Below are 20,248 nucleotides of genomic sequence, written 5' to 3'. Positions count from 1 at the left end.
CCACAATCTATCCCACCCCAGCATTTACAACATTTTCACAGACAACTCGGGAGACAGATAAAGTCTGCTGGAGTGTTATGCTGGTAATTCCTGAATCAAGACTCCAGGCAGGTCCTTTCTCATCAAGGAATTTCACTTTCCTGGTCCAACAGAGATACAGCCCACAGGGCAAACTCCCATGTTGGGTATAATTCTTTGGGTGAAATATTTAGAAGAGTCCTGCCAACACAGAGCAGCAATTTCCATGCAAATTAGTGCCTGTGGGGAAAAATGCAATTGGCCCAACAACCGTACTGATGGGACAGCCCCTTCCCACTCCAGTGGGGTGTGGAAGCATGACTTGGAGAAAGAGATCTATCTGTTTTTTCAGCTTTTCTCCCTCTGAGCATAAACAACTCCTGTGTTTCAAAAGAGGCGTTCGCTCCACACTGCTGCTCCATGGCAAGGACTGCATGGAAATGAGAAGTTGTTTTCCCTCCTTCTCAGCAGGACTGTGAGAACAAAGGCAGTGTTTTTCAAAAAGAAAAGGGAAAAAAGCCAGGGCATTGTGAAACCAAAAAAGGTTGGTTAACCACGAGGACTTTACAAAGAATTATCATCATCCACTGAACTTGGTTAGTTCCAGGTGATGACAGTGCTTCAACACCACCACCCCACCACCACCCGCGCCCCCCCCCCCCCAACCACCGCCCCTCCCAGCACACACACAGCTGACTCCCAGGGCCTGTGGCCACGCCGGGGCAGTGGTAGATGTAGTGGTGGAAAGAGTTCAGGAGATTGTGCTGCTCTCCTCCGCTATCAAGATGAGGCGGGGAAACGGCAATGAATAACTGTGATGGCGCTGAAGTAGCTCAGGCGGCTGTATAGTGGAAGACAGGTATGTTTGCCCCAGCGCATGAAGACTTTGCAAGGGGTTCATGGGTAGGGATGGTTTTGACAGTCAAATCAACTCCTCCAAGTCCTCTTCCCTGAACTTAATCTGCCTAAGGGGCCACAAGGACTCTTTCCCAACAGTCTTTTTCCCATTTTGCAAAAGAAAAGCATACCCTTGGCCCAGTATATTGCATTGTCTTGGGATGTGAAACCTCTATGGCTCTTCCTAAGGGTTGTCCTTTACTAGAAAAGCAGAGAGCTTCAGAAAGAAATACTAAAGGAGGCTGGGGAGGGGGGTGGGGGGAGCGGGGGGGGGGGGGGGGATTCATGGGAAGCCTCTTTCCTTCTTCTTCCTTCCCTTCTTTCTTTCCTCCAATTCCTGGAGTCAATTCAGAAGCAAAAAGTTTCCAAAAGGTTGCATACTAGCACACTTACTTGAATTAAAAAACAAAATAAGGGTTTTTTCCAGACTGAAAGTAGGTCCAATTTGGCAGAACGATTTCACAATAAGGACTAGCTTTGCCAATTCATTCATGTGATGGACACTCTCCATAAATTTAATGAGCTAAATCTGCAAGGCCAAAGTTTCGCTGAAAATAGATTTTAACCATGGATATGATATTCAGCACATCTAACATTCTTTGTTACTATTTAAATTTAAGATAAAATTTCAGATGTCAATTCAAAGAGAGTCTTTCAACATTTTCTTATGGGTTGTGGAGAAAAGAGAACCCTCATTCCCTGCTGGTGGGAATGTAAACTGGCACAGCCACTATGGAAAACTGTCTGGCGGTGCCTCAAAAAATTAAGATGAGTTTCATATGATCCAGCAACCCCTCTCCTGGCATCTGCTTGAAAAACTTGTAAACATTATTCACAAAGATATATGCACCCCTATGTTCGTAAGCAGCATTCATGATGGCCAAGATATGGAGACAACCAACATGTCTTTCAATAGAGCATTGGATACAGAATGTGTGGTACATGTATACTATGGAATACTACCCAGCTATAAGAAAAGATGAAATACTGCCATTTGCAACAACATGGATGAACCTTGAGAATATTATGTTAAGCAAAATAAGTCGGTCAGAAAAACCTAAGAACCATGTGATTTCACTCATATGTGGAATATAAAACTGAAACTCACACACAGACAACAGTATGATGGTTACCAGAGGATAGTAGTGGAGGTTGGGATAGGTAAAGGGAGCTAAATAAATGGTGATGGGAGATGGTTTCATTTTGGGTCGTTGGTTCGCAGTGCACTATACATATCTTGTATCATAGAGATGTATACTTGAAGCTTATATGATCCTACTAACCAATGTTACCCCAATATATTTAATAAAAAAAATACTATCAGTGAGGTTATTACTATTATTCACTCAACAGATGAATAAATATTATGATTACCTATAACAGCTTGATTATTTGAACTTATAAAATAATAGATTTTTATAGTAAATATCGTGTACAACAAAATTTCATCTTAAAAAAATAAAAGTGGCATAGTCAAAGGGCTAAAAAAAAAAAAATCTCTTATGGAGTACATGAGCGAAAAAAATAAGCCACTAGTCTAGCTCATTCTTTCCAGATAAACTACATATGAACTGTCATGCTCTCTTTTCTTTCTCCCTCTCTGCCCCCAGCTCTATCCCCCACTCTCTTGTCCTACTGTTTTCTCAATCATTGTACTTGAGAGGAGCCTCTGTTCCTAGTGTTTAGTATTCCTTTTCTCCCCCCAAATAAAACACACCTAAAAGACAGAAAAGTGGAGGGAGAATCAGTGGAGGCCAGATAATAAAGACCCCAGAGGACATCCCAAATATCTTGATGATCCTACAGATGAGGGGGCTGGAATGAACAGACTGAATAGCTCTGTTTCAGAAAAAAATAATAAACTGGTTTTGCTCCAGTTCCCCCACTGGACTAATTTAATATTTCCTTCTACCCATAAGAAATAAATATGATGGTCAAGGTCAAACACAGCAGCAACCTTTTTATTTAACTTTCTCTTTGGAATGCATTCCATTGATATAATTCCTTTTTTGTCCATGATGACCACTCCTGGCTATGAAAATGGCTAGGGAAAAAATATGTAGATATAGATACAGATATAAAGATAAATATAGAGATAGAGATGAGAGAGAGAGAGAGAGAGAGAGAGAGAGAGAGAGAGAGAGAGAGATCACCCATTCCCTTTGCTTGATTTCTAGGACACAGTGGTAAGTTTTTAGCATTACCAACAATCCTCAGAGAAGGAGATAAACTCCTCAGTGACTCTGATTAGCATTACTGCCTCGCTGGATCTTGTTCTAGATGAAACTTTTAAATTTTTTCATGCCATAGCCTCCTTTGGCCCTCTGTGGACTCTGATTTTTTCCCCAGAGTGGCTGTACCACTTTGTTTTAATTATGGTAAGAACACTTAGTAACTCATGTACAGATCAAGTTTTTAAGTATACCATACAGCACCGTTAGCTCTAGCTACTGTGCTACACAGCAGATCTCTAGAACTTAACTGAGACTTTATGTCCATTGAACAACTTATAGTTGTAACCACCATTTTCTCTTCCATGAGTGACTATTTTAGATATCTCCTATAAGTGGAATCATGCAGTATTTGTATTATGACTTTTATTTTGCTTAGAATTTTGTCCTCCAGGCTCATCCATATTGTTGTATATGGCAAGATTTCTTTTGTCTTTTTTTAAACCTCTTCATGGAGTTATGGAGACCTGCAAACAACTGTGCATATTTAATGTGTGTGACTTGATTCGTTTTGAGATAAGTGAAACCATCACCATAATCAATGCCATAAACATATCCATCACCAAGTTTCCCCTTGCCCTCTTCCTGTGAGTGTGATAATAACTTTAATGTAAGATCTACCCTCTTAGCAAATCGTTAAGTATAAACAGAATCATTCACCATAGACACTATGCTGCACAGATCTCAAGAACTTTTTGAGCCCTGACCGGTTTGGCTCAGTGGATAGAGCGTCGGCCTGTGGACTGAAAGGTCCAGGTTCAATTCCGGTCAAGGGCATGTACCAATAGGGGATGTGCAGGAGGCAGCTGGTCGAAGTTTTTCTCTCACTGATGTTTCTAACTCTCTATCCTTCTCCCTTCCTCTCTGTAAAAAATCAATAAAATATATTTTTTTAAAAAAAGAAGAACTTTTTTGAAATAAGCCAGTCAATGAAGGAAAGATACCACATGATCTCACTCATTCATGGATAATAGAGACCATTATAAACTTTTTTGTTGTTGTTGTTGTTGTTGTTGTTGTATAGTTAGTAATATTTCAAGATGGTTGTTGAGCTTAGGTGCACATTCTCAAACTGCTGAAGAAAATATTCTTTCTTTTTTTTTTTTTTTTTATTGCTTAAAGTATTACAAAGGGTATTACATATGTGTCCATTTTATCCCCCCGCCCTAGACAGTCCCCTAGCCTCCCCTATCCCCCAATGTCTTATGTCCACTGGTTATGCTTCTATGCATGCATACAAGTCCTTTAGTTGATCTCTTACCCCCCTACCTCCTGCTCCGCAACCCTCCCCGGCCTTCCCGCTGCAGTTTGACAATCTGTTTGAGGCAGCTCTGCCTCTGTATCTATTATTGTTCAAAAGTTTATAATGGAGAGCTGCCTCAAACAGATTGTCAAACTGCAGCGGGAAGGCCGGGGAGGGTTGGGGGTCAGGAGGTAGGGGGGTAAGAGATCAACTAAAGGACTTGTATGCATGCATATAAGCATAACCAGTGGACATAAGACATTGGGGGATAGGGGAGGCTAGGGGACTGTCTAGGGCGGGGGGATAAAATGGACACATATGTAATACCCTTTGTAATACTTTAAGCAATAAAAAAAAAAAGAAGAACTTTTTGATCTTGCATAAATGAAACTTTGTACCCTTTGACCAAATAACCTCTCCTCCCAGCCCCTGGAAACCACCATTCTACTATCTGCTTCTATGTGTCTGACTATTTTAGCTGCCTCATATAAGTGAGGTCATGTAGTATTTGTTCTTCTGTGTCTGGCTTATTTCACTTAGCATAATGCTCTGCAGATCTACCCATTTTGTCACAAAGGTCAGAATTCCCTTTTTTAAGGCTGAATAATATTCCATTGTGTATGTTTGTCTGTCACATTTTCTTTATCCATTCATCCATTGATGGACATTTAGGTTGCTTCCATATCTTGACTATTTTATATAGTACTGCAACGAATATGGGGATGCAGGTATCACTCCTGGAACCTGATTTCAATTATTTTGGAAGTGGGATTTATATGAACCCCTTCTCAGAATACATAAAGAAATGAGTAAGGTGGGGAAAGGAGATAATTATCTTAAAATACTGCTATAAAATATTTTAAAACAATTTTGTGGCATAACATTTTATGTACTTTTATTAACATATTAAATAGTAAGCATTGACAGCAGGACTTGAGATCTATCACAATTTTACAGTAGTGATTAGTATAAATGATATTTTAAAATATCAGTAACCACTATAATATATCATTAAAATATCTATGATTTGGTGACAAATTCACAGATACTGCTATTACTGAATTTGTTGCTCATGTACATAATAAAAGGAAATGTTACATTTCACTTAGAGTGAAAATAAAGACAAGTATTTTTCCCATCCAATTTCATGGATCCCCTGCTCTAGACAAACTGCAGCTCAGGTAACATTTTGAAGGTCTGTGCACCTTCCCTTTTTCCCCCCTCTTTACTCTGGTTGGCTCTTCCTCCCTAAAGCATCTACCGTATGGTAATTTCAGTTAGCTCATGTGATGGCTCATGAATAAGAACACCAGTCATTGTCTATCATACATTTTTTGTATAACTTTTAAATATAAATATTTTTTATTTCAGAGAGGAAGGGAGAGGGAGATAGAAACATCAATGATGAGAGAGAATCATTAATTGGCTGCCTCCTGCATGCTCCCTGCTGGGGATCCAGCCTGCAACCTGAGCATGAGTCCCAACTAGGAATCAAACCGTGAACTCCTGGTTCATAGGTTGATGCTCAACCGCTGAGCCATGCTGGCCAAGCCATTATCTGTATAACTTTAAAAACCATCCAGGACATTTTATCAGTGAAACAACTGAAGTTCAGAGAGGGTAAATAACTTGCCCAAGGCCACAAAGTGGAAGATTTGATATTTAAATTCAGGTCTGTATGGCTTAAAGCTTATTCCCATTTCAACTACACCATATTGCCTCCTTCTGGTATAGAGAAATTTTGCATTTTAATAGAGTCTAAAAACCAAATTTCTACCAAAAACATTTCTAATGGATTTAAGGGATCATCAGAAGTAGAGCTATTTGGAGATAAGGAGTCTTTAGACACCCCTCAAATCTTGCTTCATAAATGACTGTTCTCACCTACCACCCCACTTCTATGAAGAGATAGGAACTGGGCCAAACTATAGAAATATGTCCATAACCCTTGTGAGGCTTGCACAATTTACAAACATGTAGACAAACAGAACCCTTCTATCTTTTGGAAGAAAAATAAAGGCAACTGTGGGACTAAGGGACTGAGTCTTCATTACTTTTATTTAAAGGTGCCGGTCCCGGTTGTTTCACGCCAGGAATGGCTTCTTTCTTCACTGGAGCTGCTTTTGCATTGTTCTGTCCATGAGGCACTCCTGCTACATCCTTGGGCGTATGTCTGCTCTGCACTGATCTCGGCAAAAAAGTGAGCTCTCAGAGTGGGTCTTTACCTACTTTAATGCAATGTCTTGTGTTCCTAACAATACACTTGAGACTGAATTGCGGAGTGGATAAAAATGAAAGCATTGGGGTCAGAAAGATCTGGATCTCATAGTCCTTGCTCCACCACTTACTATGTGATCTTGGCCAAGCTACTTAATATCGCTAAGCCTTAGTTTCCTAGTCTGGAAAATTGACACAAAGAAATATATACTTCATAAAGTTGTTGAGGGGCTTAAAAGGGACTTTGTAGACAAAACAATGATCTCACTGCCCAGTACTTAGTAAATACCCACTAAATGGTAACTATAGTAGTGGTAGCAGCACTGCTAGAGGTAACAATGGTAGTTAACAATATCTAATGGATTGAGGACAAAGATGACAAAGTAAAGTACTCATGAACATGCAAATGAATTTTAAAGCTCCAACCCTTTCTCTATATAATATAAACTGGACTTAAATAAAAATATGATTATGGATATGGATATGGATATGGACATGGACATACATACATATGCATTAAATCAAAATATTTATCTTTTCACCAGGTATATTTTATTTATATTTCTTAAATGTTCACATGGGTATTTTCTGTCATTCATTTACACCAGCTATTCAAATAATTGTACTAAGAGACTCTACCTGTCTTAGAAAAACATGCAGATGCAATAGTGGGGCTCAGCAGATCACAAAAAATATAGCATAATGAAAATGTCTCTAGAGCATCATAAAGAAACACTTCAATATTTAAGATGGCTGGATTCACTCCAAGGACCGAGACACAGTCTGCCTATCACCAGCTCAGCTTCGAAATATAGTTCTTGGCTCCAGTCCACAGTTCAATGAATGTGATCAGTGCAAATACAAGGTGAATAAATCTTAAAGATACTGGACTAAGTTGTTTCCCAACACAAGAACACAAGGGACAAGACATTCTTGATTAGTCGATACCCAAGCAAGTATTTCATCTTGGACTGGCTGATGTGAAGTTTCATGTTATCGACTCCCTGTTTGAATCTTCTTTGGAGAAAAGCAATATTCCACTTTGAATTGGTTATTATCATAACACCCTCCCCATAGTTAAGAACAGTCAATATTCCTTCATCTGGGAGATGCTTAAGGTCTAAGGTTTTATTGGTCCTGACATGAAGTAATCTGCATCATAATTCACATGCAATTCATGTCACTTATGCAGTTCACCCTCCTGAACAAGGGAGAATCCTCCCAACAGGGACTATATTTATCTGCCATTCACCTGCAGCTGTGGAGAGGAAACTGGGTGCAGGATAAAATTAAGGGCATTTTACTAGTAGAGGATCTGAAAATTTACTTCTCAATAGGCAGCAAAGAATTGGAGGAAACACCAAAAGTTCCCAGGCTTGATATTAATTTCCTAGTCCTGCCGCCATAACAAAGTACCATAAACTGGGTGGCTTTAATGATGTTTATTGTCTCGGAGTTCTGGAAGCTAAAATCCAAAATAGAAGTGTCAGCAGAATTGGTTCCTTCTGAGAGCTGTTCTGGGGCTGTCTCTCAGCTTCTGTTGGCCATAGGCGTTCCTGAGTTTGAGGACCGTAACTCCAGTTCCTGCCTCCATCATCAAGCTGTCTTCTCCCTGTGTGTGTTTACATCATCTTCCCTTAGTGTATGCCTATAACTGTGTCCAAATTTCTTTTATATGAGAACTTTTATCATATTGGATTAGGGCCCACCCTCATGACCTCAATTACCTCTGTAAAGACACTATTTCCAAATAAGCTCATGTTCTGAGGGGGTTGGGACTTCAACAGATCATTTTTGAAAGACACAATCAACTCATAATATGAAACATGTAAAACTTTGAGCAAAACAGAGCAAGGAAATGCCATAGTCATATTATGGTAATGTAGGCCCAGGAAAAAATGCCAAAGTAGCACAAAAGATTCCCATTCTAGCCTTCCAAAACTATCTTTCCATGGTTTAACCTCCTTTTCTGCAAGCTACCATTAATATCCTTTCACTTTCCATCTCTATAATTCAAAGCACAGAGAACAACTTCACAACCTTTTCCTCCAGATCTGTTCTGGGATATCTGGCTTCCAAATAGGTTCTTCTGTTAGGTACAGGATCCCCTGGGTTTTCCATATTTGTTATTTCTTTAGCAAGAGGGTTTGGAATAACTTGCAGCCAACTGCTCTGTATATTATTTTGTTGAAAGTTAGATGCACATGGTAAGTATCAACAGATGTGCATTAGTTGTAAATTGGTAAAAGTCCTTCCAAACATTGGAATTTGACTTCATCTTTCTCAGAGAACATTTTTCCTCTCTTCATCGCTGGCCTCCAGTTTCTTAGAACTAACACCATTCGGGGGGGAGGGGGGGGTTAATTAAAGAAACTAGTAGGTTTATGATGTTGTTAGCCTATAAGTGTTACCTCTGCCAAGGATTGGTCTTCTAGTAATGGACTTTCAGTTTATTTCAATGTGCTTCAAGGAAGACCACTGTGAATCTGGGAATATCTCCTTCCTTTACCAAAAGTACTAGCATATGTTTTAAGCTTTTGAACCTCCTAAAGGACTAGCTTGCATATAATATGAGAAATTAGGGACAAGAGACCATTTCATAGAAACCATATATCTGAACCCAACTCTGGGTATATGTGAGATTTGAGATTGTACCCCACAGCAGAATCAACAACATAGAAAGTAAAGCCAATGTGAGCAATGTTTAGACTAATCCTTGTAACTGTATCTTCCTCAAGATTGGATGCTGAGTTTTAAATATTCCAAAGTCAGAAAAGAAGCCATAATTCAAGGAATATTTTTTTTCATTAGAGAAAAATATCCAGTTCTGGGACTTACAAGAATTACAGAATTATAACTAATTCTAACAAACTTGATAATAAAATACCAAACTCAAATGACCATTTAGTGGCACCATATTTTTGCCTGGGTAATTGACATTATAGGATATCGAGTTATGGAAGGTACATAACTTCAGCAACAGCCCCCAAATCCATGTTCAACATGTGGGTTTCTAGATATTTCAAAAGGTACCAACATGTGTTATACGAAAGAAAAAGAACCATTAGAGTCATTTTCCCAAAACTTGACCTATTAATTCCAGAAATAAAAGTCACTTAGCTTAATGGTAGTTTGGCTGCTTGTGCTAGTGTACTGATTTTAGACATTTTTCTTTCAAGTAAAATTGTCGCTTTACCGTAATACATTTTATGACACCTCATAACTAGAAGAGTTGAGTTGCATGATCTCAAAACTAGGACGGCCCTTAGAGATTATTATCTATCTTTTCAAAGTGGCTTTTACATACATGATCACTGTATCTTATATGAGCTTTCAACAGCTCTCTAAGGGAGATGGAAAGGATGTTAATAAGTCAAAAGAATATGGAGGTCCAGAGTGGATGTGGGACTTGCCCACATTCACCTACAAGATGGAGCCAGGACCTTGCACTCCATGCTCTCTGAATCCTCTTTTTCATCTCTATCTCACATCCATGCCACCTCCAAACACATCGCTCAAACACTTCCGCATCTGAGCCACAGTTTCTTTCCCCAGTCTTTGTCCATCCTTCTCAATAACAGAATCATCCATGTTGATGACCACTAAATTTCTCAACAGCTCTCACTTTCAACTCCATCATACATTAGCCACAAGTTGGATTTTCTCATCACCTCTAAGATGTCCATTCGGTTCTACTTTTCTGACACAATCTCCTCACTTTCGTCTCCTATCTCTATCCCCATATATCTTCTCAATCTGCCCTTTACCATAAGAAGTCAGTCTTTAAAAAAAAAAAAAAAAAACTATTAAGAACCTACTGCACTTGTGCCTGGGAAATCAGTGGGAGACTAGCTAAAGACAGGCATTGCCCATTCTGAGCATCCTCTCTCAGCTTACCCCACCCTTTACCTCTTATTCAGTTAGCAGCTCCCCATACACCAGTCCACACCTGCTCTGAAGAATTCAGTTGTCTCTCTGGTAATGGATGGTGATTTCAATGTTACCACCACCCCCCCAGCATCTTAAAATCCTTCAGTTCATTGATCATTCATCATCCCAGTCCCCAAATCTGAGTTGCTTCATCATTCATGTTCTCTGCTCCCAGACTACCTTGCTGCTGGATATGATCACAAAACTATGATGATTAGGTCCATTTCAAATTCAAATTCTCCAGCTTGAACTAAGACCTTTAAATTACTCCAAAAGGCCCAGAGAAAACCAAAATATGGGTGAATGTTTTTAAAATGCAGAGATCAGTTTGAAACAAGGTAGCAACTTATAACATCAGCTAACCAAGAACAGAATAGTAATAAATTCACTGTTACTGTTGGTGTTTACATAGAGCTCAAATCAGAGGTTCCCAAACAGGAACACCTGGGGAGATTTTTTTTGACATACAGATTCCCAAGTCCTGTTTCAGACATACTGCATCTGAACCTCTGGGAGGCGTATGTCTAAAGCTCCCCAGGGGATTCTGATGCTGCCAATCCACAGACAGGCATTAGAGTCCCTCTGGGCTATACTGTTGACTGGGCTTTATTCTGGGACACAATGAGGGGGATTTCTTCACTGAAGAGAAGTCCAGGTTGGATGGTCTGCCTTCACTTTTTATTTCCAGTTCTTTCTCCCCTACCTGAATCTGAAGCATGTTCAATGTTGTCTATTGCTTACACCCCTCTGTTCCACACATGCCACTTAGAGCTGAACATACTGATACAACTTGGGAGCACAAACCCTGCCCGGATCAGCTGTGTCAGTCCAGAACTCCTGCCAGTGTAGAAACGACAGCGAGGGATGCACAGGCGAATCCAGCTCATTCCAGCCCGCCAACACAAAGCACACAACTTCCCATCTTCCCACTAACACAGGCTGCTTGCTCTTTATGCTCGCTGCTCTCCTGCCTCGTGTGTAATGACTTCATGTTAGCCAGAATGAACGTTTCTTCGTTTCTGCCCTGTAGCAGAAATAAAAGCAAGATGCACGTTTTGTCTTTGCTGGACTAAACACTTAAATACATTTGCTGCTGCAGCTGGCCTCCGTGGATTCTACCCAGTGCAGTTCATGCCACTGTTTTTTAACATCTTTATGGTCAGTGAAAAGATCAAGCATTTACCTTCAGTGATGGTAAGGTCCAAATAGCCAGTTCCAGTAAATCCCTGAAGATGAGTCACAGTCTGCTCAGTTGATTTTTAATAAATCTCCCCCACATGCTTCTTGATAAAAGCAGACTTTTCAGGATGTTTAAAAGTTCCCTACCACGGCTTTCCTTTTTGTACTTTTCAGTTGGCAAATTATACAAAATTATAATTTCCATCATTTAATATGGATATGAGTACATGGTCCTTTAAAAAAAGTTACCTGCAAATATAGGTACTTGACCCCAATTCCATACACACACACACACACACAAAAATAGGTAATACTCTAAATGTTGTCTTTTCTGGTCTTTTTCATTGCATTACAAAGGTTTTATACAGGTCAGCATTGTGGTGCCTCTTTACTTTCATTTCTGTAACAATCTTCTTTATTATTAATAACACTGATGGCAATAAAAGTAATAATAATGCCTGTGTTTCTTCCCAAGAGCACAAAGGTCTTAGCCCTGAATACCAACTTGCACTAAAATATATGACAGATGCTATATATCATTTTTTAACATCTTGAATTTCTTCAACAATTTTCCTTTAGTTACTATGGAAATTCCTAACAATTGCCATTTACTGAAGGCATGATAGTAAAAAAAAAAAAATTTTTCCCTTCTTTTCTGTTGTCCCTTTAACAGAGCAGCCTCACATTTTTAGTCTTTCAAGTCTCATTTATACATTACAAAATCATTGAATTGAACAGATATTAGGATATTAGAGAAATACTTGAGTTTTTCTTCTGAAGGCCAGAATTTACATAGGAGTTTTTCTAACAGGAAAGGTACCTAGAGGAGATGGCCATTACTTATCTAGAGGTAAGCTATGTCCCTGAGGAAAAGATGGGCTTCAGGCCCACAGTCTAGCCAGCCGTGGGCAAACTACGGCCTGCGGGCTGGATGCTGCCCGTTTGAAATGAATAAAACTAAAAAAAAAAAAAGACCGTACCCTTTTATGTAATGATGTTTACTTTGAATTTATATTAGTTCACACAAACACTCCATCCATGCTTTTGTTCTGGCCCTCCGGTCCAGTTTAAGAACCCATTGTGGCCCTCGAGTCAAAAAGTTTGCCCACCCCTGGTAGACGATTCTCTTCTCAGCCAGAGTCATCCACTCATACTCTTCCCTTATTAAATCAGCCTTTTGGAAATGTAACTTCTCCTTGAGTCACCTGGACAACTACCTACTGTCAATTAAATAGACTTTGATTTGTTGGTTATTTCCTTCTCAGCACCATATCTAACATCCAGAGGTAACCATGTGATAATGGATCACAAAATACAAATCAAGTTCTTATGACGCACAGAAAGATGAGAAAATCAAACAAAAGCCTTTGTTTAGCCCATATTTTTATTCATTTCAATTTACTAAACATTTCTGGAACTTTTATTGTCCTGAAATAAGTTCCCTTGAAAACTGATCCTAGGGCAAGGCTTAAATTCTAAGCTTTATTGGGAGATGTAATCCAAGGGCAGCAAGACACAGTCTCTCGGTATAAGCTATACAGAAAGCTCTCTTGGAATAGCTCATCAAGGGGTGGAAGAGAGGAATTATCTATCAGCTCCCTCCCACCTGTTATATCCTGGGGTCATACCAGGTCAGTTCCTACTCAGCAAATAGAGTGGAAGAAGGAGTCCAGAGTTCTAGAGAAACAGGCAAAGGCCAGAAAATCAGACTCAAGAGAGGTGTCTGATACATTTACTATGTGCAATGAAATGTCTTGTATACTGTTTCCTAGTCAAATAGGAATCAAAATTATAATTAAATACATCCTACCTATATTTTCAAATCATAACTAAGAAAAAAATAGCTTCTGACCACTAGTTTCCTTTGAAGAAGACATGTAATAGCATATGACTTTTTAGGTTATTTTCACCTGTGAATTTCATTGATAGCATTGCAAAGCAATGAACATTAGTTAAAACAAAAACAGTTGATCTTCTGGAGAACTTTCATTTGCTAAAGTCCCTCCAAATTAGCAGAATCACGTAAATATTAATAAGAGCTTCTAAGGAAATATGAGAAAGCCAGTGAGCTCCCCAAGAGTCCTCCCATCAGGAAGGTGCTTAGGGATGACTCTGACTTCCTCAGCAGGATGGTTGTGAGTATTGTGTTCAAATGCTGTGGGAGAAGGCAGAAGAAATTTAGGAAGAGTAAATTACTCCTTTCATTAGTATGCAAATAAATATATTATGCAAATAATATGAACAGCACTGCAGTAGCTGTGGTTATAGTATTTTAAGTCTGTCTTACAAAAAAAGTATTTTAAATTCATCTGCCTGAAAAAAATATATATGTATATATATGTATATGTATGTGTGTGTGTATGTATGTGTATGTATATGTATATATATGTGTATGTATATGTATATATATGTGTGTGTGTGTATATATATATATATATATATATATATATATATATTCCTACCAAATTTTCCACTGAATTATTTGGGCCAAAATAACTACATTTGATGCAATATTGCAATATGAACCAATATCATTGGACATATCTTTAAGTGTGATTAAAACACTTCAGCTCAGTCTAATTTATTTCTATCCCAAAGGTGTCCAAATGTCCTTAAGGACAGATGACTATACCTTTATCACTACCATCATTAAATATTTGGATTGAGTTGGAAATTCATTTTGGTTAGTAATGCCTGATGTGAGAGGAGTCATTTATTTGAAATGCAGAAAAGACAACTGAATTCTATGATGTACCAAGTCTTACTTACATGAATTAGAAGTTCAAGGTGCTTATACTGCTAACCCCAAATCCTTGGGCCACCTTTATTTTCAGTTTATCCAAAATTCTTGAAAACACAAAAAGTCTATTATTTACATTTGTTCATTCCCTACCTACAGGGAGAAAAAGGCCCTCCAAAATAGTATGGGGGGACCTTATCTTGTTATGGGTCTAGTCCATACGAAAGATGTCTTAGTCCCTGTATTAGTTTGCTAGGATTTTTTTTTTTTTTAAACAGACGTTTCTTTTTTTTTTTTAAATATATTTTATTGATTTTTTACAGAAAGGAAGGGAGAGAGATAGAGAGCCAGAAACATTGATGAGAGAGAAATATCGATCAGCTGCCCCCTGCACATCTCCCACTGGGGATGTGCCCGCAACCCAGGCACATGCCCTTGACCGGAATCGAACCTGGGACCCTTCAGTCCGCAAGCCGACGCTCTATCCACTGAGCAAAACCGGTTTCGGCAGTTTGCTAGGATTTGATAAAGTATCACACAGACAGTGGCTTAAACAACAGAAACTAGTCATCTTATTTTCTGGAAGCTGGAAGTCCAAAATCAAGGTGTTGGCAGGGCTGTTTCCTTCTGAGGGCTGTGAGGGAAGGATCAGTCCCAGGCCTCTCTGTTGGCTTGCAAATGACCATCTCCTCATGTCTCTTCACATCATCTTCAAAATGATCAGTTTAAACTGAAAAGTAAAGCTCACAAACCCAGTGGTGGAAAAGAAAGCAGTTTCTAACTTTCCTCTCCAACCAACTTAATCTCCTCCAAGTAAGGATGCCTTTTAGATTAAGGCAGACTCCCACAGCCAAGCTCTCAGGAACAGTTGGCCTTGAATTACAGTGGCTGATCTCCACCTCACTCCACCTTTCAATGCTTTAAGATTTCAAAAGAATGAACTTAGTGGCCAACTGTTCTACTTTAGATGGGGATCCTCTATACTGAGACATTATGCCATACAGCTTCCTTCTCACAGTATCTGCTTCTCCATACCTCAGAAGTCATCTCTACTATTCATATCCCACTTTTAAGCTGTTCATATTTTCTCTATTATTCAGCCTAAGTTGGATTACCATATTTTGTTGTTGTTGAATTTCTTTTCCAAAACTGTCCTTTGCAAATTCTTTCATATCCATGGTGTTTATATATTAAATTTACATAAGTCTGTGATAAAAGGGTAGTCTCTGCTCCCAAGATTCTAATCTCATGTAAGGAGGCTACTAGGCTTATTGTAAATACATTTTTATTATTTTGTTGTCATGTTTGGCTTTTCTGTTACCTTCTCAGGGAACCAGGAATAAAAACAGAGAGACCTATGCAGGGGATGGGTCTCTGACCACACTAATACCCTCCTTTCCTGATGCATCTCAGGAAAGGGTGAAATTAGCATAGATAGACATCACTCAGACTGACATGCTCAGCAGATATGTTTCCTGGGAGAGTCTAAAACTTCATTAAAGATCCAGGGCTACACTATGACTTGCATGGTCCCCTTCCTCCATTAAAAAAAATTAAAAACTATATTTTCAACTGCATTGGTATAAAGATGTCTATATTAATGCTATATATTAAGATATTTTCTTCAACCTAAAAACTCATTTTATCCTTCTGATTTAAAAAGAAATTAAGCCTGGCCAGTGTGGCTCAGAGGATTGAGCGATGTCCCATGCACCAAAGAGGTGGCTGGTTTGATTCCCGGTCAGGGCACACATGCCCAGGTTGTGGGCTTGATCCCCAGCAGGGGGCATTGGGAGGCAGCCGATTGATGACCCTCTCATCATTGATGTTTCTATATCTCTCTCCCTTCCTTTTGCGCTAAAATCAATAAAAACATAATTTAAAATTATAATATTAAATAAAATTATTTCATGGGCCCTAGAAATATTGTAGATACTGTGTCTCTGTGTCTAATAGATGTTGGCCCTGGGAGCATCTGAGACACTACAGTCTGATATAAGGTTCCTAGTTGCTGACTGCCTTAACCAATTCATTATACAGCATCAGAGATTGGTACTAGCCATAACCTAGAGTTCTAGAAGAAAGGAAAAAAAATACAGGCCTACCGTGGCTCTGCATTTTAGCATATAGTTAGAGTAACGATTGCATAAATGCTTCACACATATACACACTTATCACATCCCAATTCTCTCTGTATTTCCTTTATAGATATATAAAATAGCATTTTCTGCTTTTAAAGTATGCATTTTACAACCCAAAGTTACTGATGAAGAAAAAAAGGAACTTAACATTTACTGAGGGCATCCTACTGCCTTGTATTAAGCACTGCCTTGAATGAATCCACATGTATAGTCCAGGGAAAGATGACTCTCCTCTTTTTTATAAATAAAGAAACAGACTAATTAGGTCAAGTAATGTGTCTAAGATAACAGAAGTTAGTAATGATTGAGCTAGGATTCAAATCCAGGTCCTTTTCATTTCAAAGTCACTGCCTTTTCTATTGCATCAAATAGATTGAGTTGTCCCATTTAGTATCTTCAGATAAAAAGATTTGGAGTGACCTTTTTTTTTTTTTTAAGAGAAAGTACCATTTCAAATTAAGGCACTTATCTGGTAAAATCTTATCCTCTAACTGAATCACAAAGTTATTGAACCAGAGGTCACATTTGAAGATAGGCCCAGTTCAATCCTTTCATATTCTGGATTGTGTGTGTGTGTGGGGGGGGGGGGGGGGGCGCGGGGGGATCTCAAAGGATTTGTGAAATTCCCAAGATCACATAGATAGTGGTGCACTGAACAAAAAAGAAAAAAATAAATAACTTTTATAAATAAAGTACAAAAGAATAGTAGAAAACAGTTATATACATAGCTATTTAGAACCATTTTTCATGGTTCAAATTGCTGCTAAACACACCCTTTTTATCTGTCATCACATGACACTAATGAAGTCAATTTCATATGCCTTTGAGCTGGTGGAAAAGCTGAGTTTCAGTGACAAGGCAGGCTCTGTTAAGCTCTGGGAATCGAGCTGAACTAGTGAAGTGGAATGCAAAGTGCTTCTATGATCAGAGAAAAGCCACGAAGCAGCCTTTAGCATTTGCCCTGAGCTTTAAGACTTTAGAAAGCAATTTCATAAACCCTACCTTCATTATACCTTACAACTCTGGGAGGGAACTTGTTAACCAACATGTATAATTTTATTGTTTTTAAATTAAAAATAAAACCTTGTTTTTAAAAAAGTTCAAAACAATATAGAGGTATATAGAGTAAAAAGTTAAAGTTTCCCTTAACCCTTTCTATGAATTCTATCCCAGGGCCCTTTCTCATCAGCAAACTTAAGTATGTATCCTGTCAGAACTTTTACACACGCACACACACACACACACACACACACACACATCACATACAGAAAAGCTGGGATAGAAGAAGGAGAAGGTTGATTGGAAGGAGAAAGCTTGGGGACAGAACTGAGATATTTAAAGATACATTAACATTTTATTTGTGACAGGCAATATACCCCATGCATCACTGGAGCTATTAGAATTGTATTTTATGTTTGGTTTGGGACAGGGAGGGAGGTAGAGAGGGTAAAAAATAGTGAAAATCCTCAAAGTTGGTGCTGGATGACAGCAGATCCATCCCAAAGAGCCTGGTTACTTAAGATACAGGGATTATAGAAATTGGGAGGAACAAAACCGTCGAAGACTTGAATCCCCAGGCTAAAGATTCTAGAGGTGTGTGTTTTTTTCCTCTCTCTCTCTCTCTCTAGGCAATAAGAAGTCACTGGGGGCTTTTGAGCATGGGATGAATGGCGTAATTGATGTTTTAGGAAAATTCTTCTGGCAGCACTAGGTAGGAGATAGACTGAAGTTATGGAAACCAATTAAGAGGTTAATGGATCCTTAAAGCATATATTCTCAAGGAAATAGTCTTAAATAAGGTCAAAGGTTTATATACAAGTATTTTCTCCACAGTGTCATAAAAGCAAAAGTGTTTCTAAAACATGGAAACAAATAAAATATCTAAAAATAGGCAAGTAAAAGAAATGATGGTATTCCCAATTCAATGAAACTTCATGGAGTCATTAAAAACAATATTTTTGAAAAACACTTAGTGACATGGAAAGTGTTGGTAATGCAATGTTGAGTGAAAACACTGACACAAAACTGTGTATAACTTTTACCCCAATTATATAGAGAATTTCCTTAAGAATACTGTTGTGGTTATCTTGCTGTAGAAAAAGACGACTAGTCATAATGAACATGTTTCAGTTTGCAATGTTCTTCTCCTTTCAGTAAATAAATTAAATAAAAATGTTCATATATCAGCATAACTTAGTTAAAGGAATATTTTGATTCCTATTATTGGTTCATGTTTACCTCCTGAAGCATAAGAAAGGTGAGTCAATAATAACTGGACTTCACTTTTCTGAGATCTTAGGAGTACATAGGCCAATGGAAAGGAAGACCCATTCAGATGCAATATTACTGAACGGAGGGGAGCCAGCACTGCCTGTTCATGGGCTGCTCACAATGCCAGTGTTCAAAAACAAAAACAGAGAAACTAAGATGGAGGCATAGGTAAACACCGGGAAATTGCTGCCTCCCACAACAACTTCAAAAATACAACGAAAAGACAAAACGGACATCATCCAGAACTACAGGAAGGCTGGCTGAGTGGAAATTCTACAACTAGAAGGAAAGAGAAAAGCACACTGAGAGCCAGAGGAACTGTGGAAGTAAAGTGCAAAGGTACGGAGGCTCTCGCGTGCAGGAAAGGGGCTGGCACCTGAGGACGTGGCTGTCTTTTTGAATCAGGAGGGAGTCACAAGCTCCCAACTGCTCTGAACTCCGGTTCCGGGAAGTCTCTGGGGACCCAGGACTCATACGGGGAGAAACTGGACTGTCTGGCAGCAGGCAGAACTCGGAACTTGAGGGCGGCTTTCCCTCAGAGGTGCTTGCAGCAATTATCGGGACACTGAGGCAGGGCTGAGGACCAGCCATAGCTGCTTGCTAAGCCCTTTGATTCCTTAAGACCCCGCCCCAACCAGGCTGTGGCAGAGGCTTTTGCATATGAATGCCCTGGCCCTTTGCAACCTGAAAATTACCTAACAAATTGCAGCTGGGCCAGACAGACCCAGAACTTCCAAGAGAAGGCCCAAGGCCCCATAGCAGCTTGCATTGCTTCACAGCTGGGCCTCATCAGGGCACCTCCAAACTCCAAAAAAGGAAGGGGAATCTGCAGTTCTCTTCGTAGCTCCTGCTGGGTAACCTCAGGCAGAGGCTAAATTAGCACCTCCTTAGATCCAAGAGCCAGTGTACCCAGTGGTCAGAGTGGGACCATCCAGATTACAACTCCTCAGATCCATAAGGGACACACTCAGGGGGCAGACTCAGTGAGCACCAAAGCCCCACTGAAGCAAGTCTTGCCCCAGAAGGGTGTCTTCAGCACAGAAGTTCTCCCACTGCAGACACAGCTGATTCTCACTGCCAATTGGCCTGGAGGTCAATTCCTCCCAGTGATCCTACAACAATCAAGGCATAACTACAACAAGACTGTGCACAAAGCCCACAAGGGGGTGCACCAAGAGTGTCCACCTCAGGTAACTGGGGAGGCTGAGCCACTGGGCCCTACAGGACACCTAGCACAGAAAGCCACTCTACCAACACAGGGAAGCATAAAAAATGTGGAGACAAAGAAACAGGTCACAAATGACAGAAATGGAGGAAAACAAACAACTGGATATAGAGTTCAAAACCACGTTTATAAGGTTTTTCAAGAATTTTATGGAAA

At 39.4% G+C, this 20,248-nt stretch overlaps 1 long non-coding RNA gene across 1 annotated transcript in view; it reads left to right on the top strand.

Annotated features, from left to right (window-relative positions):
* The first annotated feature begins 768 nt into the window (after window positions 1-768).
* The window catches only part of LOC118661129, a 61,367-nt gene continuing 41,887 nt past the window's right edge, over window positions 769-20,248 (top strand). Inside the window, exons 1-2 of the long non-coding RNA XR_004969152.1 lie at window positions 769-877; window positions 6,456-6,589. This is a non-coding gene — a long non-coding RNA (uncharacterized LOC118661129). The remainder of the gene's footprint in view (window positions 878-6,455; window positions 6,590-20,248) is intronic.

Source organism: Myotis myotis, unplaced genomic scaffold, assembly GCF_014108235.1.
Source record: "Myotis myotis isolate mMyoMyo1 unplaced genomic scaffold, mMyoMyo1.p scaffold_m19_p_8, whole genome shotgun sequence".
NCBI lineage: Eukaryota > Metazoa > Chordata > Mammalia > Chiroptera > Vespertilionidae > Myotis > Myotis myotis.
The sequence above is the reverse complement of the archived record's forward strand: the minus strand, read 5'-3'. Positions and strand labels throughout refer to the sequence as shown.